Below are 5,955 nucleotides of genomic sequence, written 5' to 3'. Positions count from 1 at the left end.
TCTGCCAGCAAGTGAGTCTACCAATCAGCTTGCCAGCCAGTGAATCAAGTCAGTCAGATAAAGCAGGTAGGTACATGTTCATTTATGTTCCTCTCGGTTTCAAATTGAAAGGGCTGAACAGATATGTTTATCTCAGTAGTTATCTTCTGGAAGCCCTGCAGCATAGTCCAGTGACGTCACCACCCTGTGACGTCAACAACAATGATGACCTACTACTACACTGTAAATGCTAACATTCAAATTAATTAAATTTGATAAGTGAACTAAACTCAGTTTTCATCAACCTGTTGTGAACACTACTTTTAAATAAGTAAGTAGTAATTGGGGGTTGGAGAACTTGCTTAACTTGATATATCCCAGTTAAGTCAAATTAGAAAAAATAATTTATTGTACCCAGTGTCCTTTGCGCGTTCTATCAGACATGCGCAGATCTGCCCTGCCTACTTTCGCGCTCTTTCCAACACCTTTCTCATTTATTTTCGCCATTGTGGGTTTATTTGTCCTCAGCACACTGATTTGGTAAGTAAATATTTTACTCTTTTGTAAACCGTCTATTTGTCTTGTTGTAGTGTAGTAGCCTGTGTGCTGCCAGGGAGGAAAAGTGTCAAATTACATCAAATATCACCGCTAGCAAGCATGCTATATGACCGTGACAGTAACCTCATAATTTTCAGAAACAAATGTAGACTACAGTTTATGGTAGACTACCATTTATGCCGGCATTTTGAATTCTTGGTGATTAAGTAGACAGACGGGGCTCGTAACGTTTTTTAGGCGGTGGGAGAGGTTTTTAAAACCGATTTAAAACAGTTACCAAGCGGTTTTAAGTTAGCTGGACCGAGGGGAGGTTCGCTTCCTGTGTTACCGAGCGGTTAAGTTAGCTAGACCGAGGGGAGGTTCGCTTCCTGTTTTCAAAATAAAAACAGTAATTCTATCGTTAGTGGGTGTTTTATTTTGTGAAAATAACAGGAAGTGCCTTAGTCACTACGGCCAGCTTGAGTAGCGCCGAATTTCCACGTTGTGGATCTAAACGGCTACTTTCTCACGTAAAAATGTTAGAAATGTCGATAAAGTGATTTATTTACAGAGTTAGTGCTAGAATTAAGTCAGCTTCAGCCTGTCTATTTCGGCTCAGGTAAGAGCTAAATGCACACTCAGACTTTCTGTACGCCAACGTAATCGGTTCTTGCGTTAGAGCAGTGGTCCCCAAACTACGGCCCGCGGGCCGTATCCGGCCCGCCTCCACATTTGGTCCGGCCTCCTGAACCCCCCCCAAATAGTGATATCTATTTCCTGGCTTTTTTTCTGTGAAGAACCCAAACAGGGTTATTTGGTTATTATCTCTTTAATTAATAGTGTTATTATTATTCATTATTATATGATATTATATCATATTATATTATGTTATTATTTTTATTTTATTTTGTTGCGTGAAGAATCCAGAAAGGGTAATTTAATTGTGGCTTTCTGAAAAACAATACATTTTTACATTTAGGCACTGCTGCAATCGTCACACTGTTTCTGTTACAAACTGACCCGGCCCCTCATCAGAGAAGGGAAAGTCATGTGGCCCTCACAGGAAAAAGTTTGGGGACCCCTGCTTTAGAGTGTTTGTCATCTGCACTTCCATTTGCTTTTCTTCATGTGCAGTGCTCCCCCTCCATGTTTGATCAAACTGCACTGATAATTTGAAATTGTTTTAAAATGCATTAATCGCAAAAATCGGAGGACTAGATCACATTTCAGAGTGCAGAGATCACAGTCGATGCTATAACAACCTGGTGTGTTGAAGGTTGGTCATTTATGTGCCTATATTTTGAAATTGTTGCCTTAATTTTGTGTTCTTTTTCACCGTCCCCCAATCAGGCTGAAGCAAATGGTCAGAAGTCCACACATACCTCAGTCTCTGCAATTACAGGTATGTCTCATACACTGATCAATGAATTATTTAATATTTGTATTTGTTGGGTTGGGATAACAAACATGCATTAATGTTTTTACAGATGGATTAAGAAATTAATTGTACATCTCAATTTGAATGTTAAAAAAATAATCAATTACATTAATTTAAAAATAACTCATTATTACACAGTTTGTGAATATTAAACTAAGTCATTGCAGATTTTAATTTGTGATTAAAAATAATTGGACATTTTAATTTGTAACTGTTAAGAAAAAATGTAACTTTTTTTTCAAACAAGTTCTCAATGCTGAAATTATTATGTCTTTTCAGGTCAGCCAGAGCAGTATTCTCTAATGCAGTGGACTTGTAAGTACTGCACATTTTCTGCTGGAAAGAGAGGCTACTTGCTTAAGCATTACCGCTTAAAACATGGATACCACACTCGGACATCCCTACTCCCCATGTCTTCATAAGGACTGCCTCTGCACATTTAAATCTTTTAATGCACTCAAAGTACACCTATCGACATGGCACTCTCAAAAAGATGCAGACAAAAGTGGAGAAACTGCATTTGACTGTCAGTTGTGCAACTTTGTGGAGCCTTGTTAAGAAGCAGACTTCTTTACCCATTTGCGAAGACATCTTAAGCTGAGGCAAATGGTTACTTGCATATATCAAGACTGTAACTTTCAGAGCACTGTTTATTCTACCTTCACTGCACACAAAAGCAGAAATGTGAAATGAGTTTGAACCATAGTATGGGTAGGACATTTGTGTCTAAATCATTCAATCCCAATAAAAGTTGCTTCAATCAAAAAAAATATTTTTAATGAAAGAAAAAGAACCTCTTGCTAAAATGTTTTTTTGAAAATCTATATTTTTTGAAATATATATATTTTTTTATTGACGTGTCACTTTTTTTGCAAAGCATAAAGTTTTAAACTTTTTTTTTAAAGTGGAAAAAGTTTTTGAAGGCACTTTTTTTCGATTGAATCATTTTGACACAAAGATACGATTTCAACGCTACTTCCGACATGTTTGAGTGGCAGGTGACTACGCCAATGGCATAAAAGCATGCAGCAAGAATAATGGCCACCAGAGCTCCATCGAGCCATCGGACTCTGCTCGAGTCCAAGCCGAAAATAGGGCACCGGTACGTGGGTGTGAAATCGGCATCTCACCGGAGTGCCTGCGATGGTATGGTGCGCTGCTGCTTAATGTCATTCAACAAAGGGAACTTCACCCGCTGCCCTGACGTGATGGTTGGCAATCGTGGTCCAACCGCAGTGTCGCGACACGCCGGTACGTGAGTGGCCCGACACTAGCCTGCCCAGTAAGCGAGTGGACTACCGGCGAGTCGCCGGCATCCGCGCCGGGAGCCCCCTTCGGGAGCCCCGTCGCTTCAGCTTTGAATGAGTGTTGTGTCACTCGTGGGCCGTCCACTCAACAGCCGGCCTCCGCGCCGGGGAGGGGGGGTGATATCGGGGTCCGCCAGTGTGCCGAGACAGGGCACCGTACCATCGCGGACACTCCGGTGAGATGCCGATGTCACACCCTCCTACCGGTGCCCTATTTTTAGCTTGGACTCGAGCAGAGTCCGATGGCTGGATGGAGCTCTGGTGGCCATTATTCTTGCTGCCTGCTTTTATGCCATTGGCGTAATCACCTGCCACTCAAACATGTCAGAAGTAGCGTTGAAGTTGTATCTTCGTGTCAAAATGATTGAACCGAAAAAAAGTGCCTTCAAAACTTTTTCCACTTCAGAAAAAAAAAAAAAAAAGGCGTTTAAAACGTTTTGCTTTTCAAAAAAAGTGACACGTCAATAAAAAATATATATATTTAAATTTTTTAAAAAATTGCAAAAGATTTTTTTTTCTTTGATTAAAAATAGTTTTTTTGATTGAAGCAACTTTTATTGGGATTGAATGATTTGGACACAAATGTCCTCTACCCATAATATGGCTCAAACACAAAAAGGATTGCTTCGATCAAAGAAAACGGTTTCAATGAAAAATAAAGTGTTGAAATGTGAATTTCTGAGTCTCAAATATTTTTTCACATTCAAACCTTTTTTTCTACAATTGATTTTTTTAAAGTTACTTTTTCTTCGATTGAAAAAAAATATATATATACTAATGACATACTTTTGACTAGAAATTAGACTTTTTTTTAGACGATAGAGCTTAATATGAAATTAGAATTTGAATAAAAATAAGACACATATTCTTGGTAAGATTTTAGGTTTCTGAGGTGTATAACTCCAGTACACGTTTTGCATGTACTCTTCTGGTGATGTGAAAAAAACAAGGTATCTTGTTCACTGTTTTAGGTGTTAAAGTGAAATTTGAATTTGAACTGAGTTGTGTGTTTTAAAAAGAGTTCTGTATTTTTATATTTATTTTATCACTGCTGCACAGTTTAAACCATGGGGCAATGTTGATTGTAGTTCGTTTTGATTACTAATATTGTTGGAGAAATCAGAACTGTTAGCTTTACCAGAGCTCAAGCTCATGTTGTAATGGGCCATCAGGCAATGTCCCACAATACGAACTTTCAAACTCAGCTCAAGCAGTGGTTGAAAGCAAATCAGTCTTGCAATCACTGACTTTTAAGTTCTTAGTAACGTATTGTATTGTTGTTTTATTGTAATCTTTTGTTATTTCTTTCCTTTTTGTATCTTTGTGTCACCTGTTTAGGGACTACAGATGTAAATTAGCATATACTTGCTACAATCTGGCATATTTACATCTTTTTAGATGTTCATCAATGTGCACTGTCTCTATTAAATAAATAAATAAAAATAATGGGCAACTAGTTTGTTGCCATGTCTTCAATGCTAAGTTAATGTCCTGAAATTATGAAAATAGGATCTCTCCTGTTAGTCTTTGGAAATCACAGGATAGGAGTGAACATTGATGCAGTTCAGGTATTATTCAGTAATTTCTGTCGCAAAAGGTTATCTTAGGTACTTATACTGTACTTTGTATGAAGTGCAAAATGTTGGCAAAAGTGGGTTTATAATTAATCCACTGATTGTTCATTGATACTGAGAATTAACCAAACACTGTTCAGCCTGCCAGGAGCCAGTGTCTCCCATTAAATGCACTTTTGAGCATTTTAAAGTAAACTTTAATTCCACTGAGTTAATCCAATGAGTGTTCTCCATTTATTGTGTTTTGGGGGTCATTACTATTAGATAATGTGTTTTTAATAAAATTAGTATGTGCAGTTGTAATTTCTATTGTGGAATTCTTTTAGGTCAAGAAAATTAAGTTGACCTGAATATGATGGATGAAATAGAAAACTAAAGATAATTAATACACAATTATCACTTGAATACTGCACTCAAAAAAAAAAAAAGTTACTACAATCCAATTATTTGAGTTAATTTGAGTATTGTACACTCAAAATAAGCAAGTTACTGTAATCCAGTTATTTAAGTTAGTTTGAGTACTGCCAACTCAAAATAAACAAGTGACTATAATCCAATTTTTTTAAGTTAATTTGAGTACTGCCAACTCACAATAAACAAGTGACTATAATCCAAAATTTTTAAGTTAATTTGAGTACTGCCAACTCACAATAAAAAAGTGACTACAATCCAAAATTTTTAAGTTAATTTGAGTACTGCCAACTCAAAATAATTAAGTTAATCAAATCTAATTCATCTAAGTCAACATAAATTAAAATTTTTAAGGCAGCAAGTTTGCATATTTTTTTTTAGTAAAGTCAACTTATAATATTTTACAGTGTAGGACTGATTTTACAAATTGATACGAATTATTTTAACTTATGTTGTCTTTTAAGAACTACAAGTCTTTCTTTCCGTGGATCCCTTTAAAGTAAAAAATTGAGTTTTAATCTTATATTCTTTGACCATTTCCTTCAATTCTATGACCTTAAGTGACTTTGAATCAAAAATTTTGATTACCTTGTCAATTCTAATCATATTTTAAATATCTTGACAGTTCTGGATAGCTCAGCAAATCCAAAATAAGAACAGCTGAACATCTTAACTTTTCACTTTTTGACCCAAATACCTCTGTTTTGAA

General features: G+C 36.4%; 1 long non-coding RNA gene across 1 annotated transcript; it reads left to right on the top strand.

Moving 5' to 3' along the window:
* The first annotated feature begins 345 nt into the window (after positions 1-345).
* Positions 346-2,900, top strand: LOC130926904 (uncharacterized). The gene is made up of 3 exons (XR_009066294.1): positions 346-519; positions 1,867-1,918; positions 2,234-2,900. It is a non-coding gene; the product is annotated as an uncharacterized LOC130926904 (long non-coding RNA).
* Positions 2,901-5,955: the final 3,055 nt, after the last annotated feature.

The sequence above is a fragment of the Corythoichthys intestinalis genome, chromosome 12 (genome assembly GCF_030265065.1).
Source record: "Corythoichthys intestinalis isolate RoL2023-P3 chromosome 12, ASM3026506v1, whole genome shotgun sequence".
Classification (NCBI taxonomy): Eukaryota; Metazoa; Chordata; class Actinopteri; order Syngnathiformes; family Syngnathidae; genus Corythoichthys; species Corythoichthys intestinalis.
Note: the sequence above shows the minus strand (reverse complement) of the source record. Positions and strands in the feature narration are given on the sequence as shown.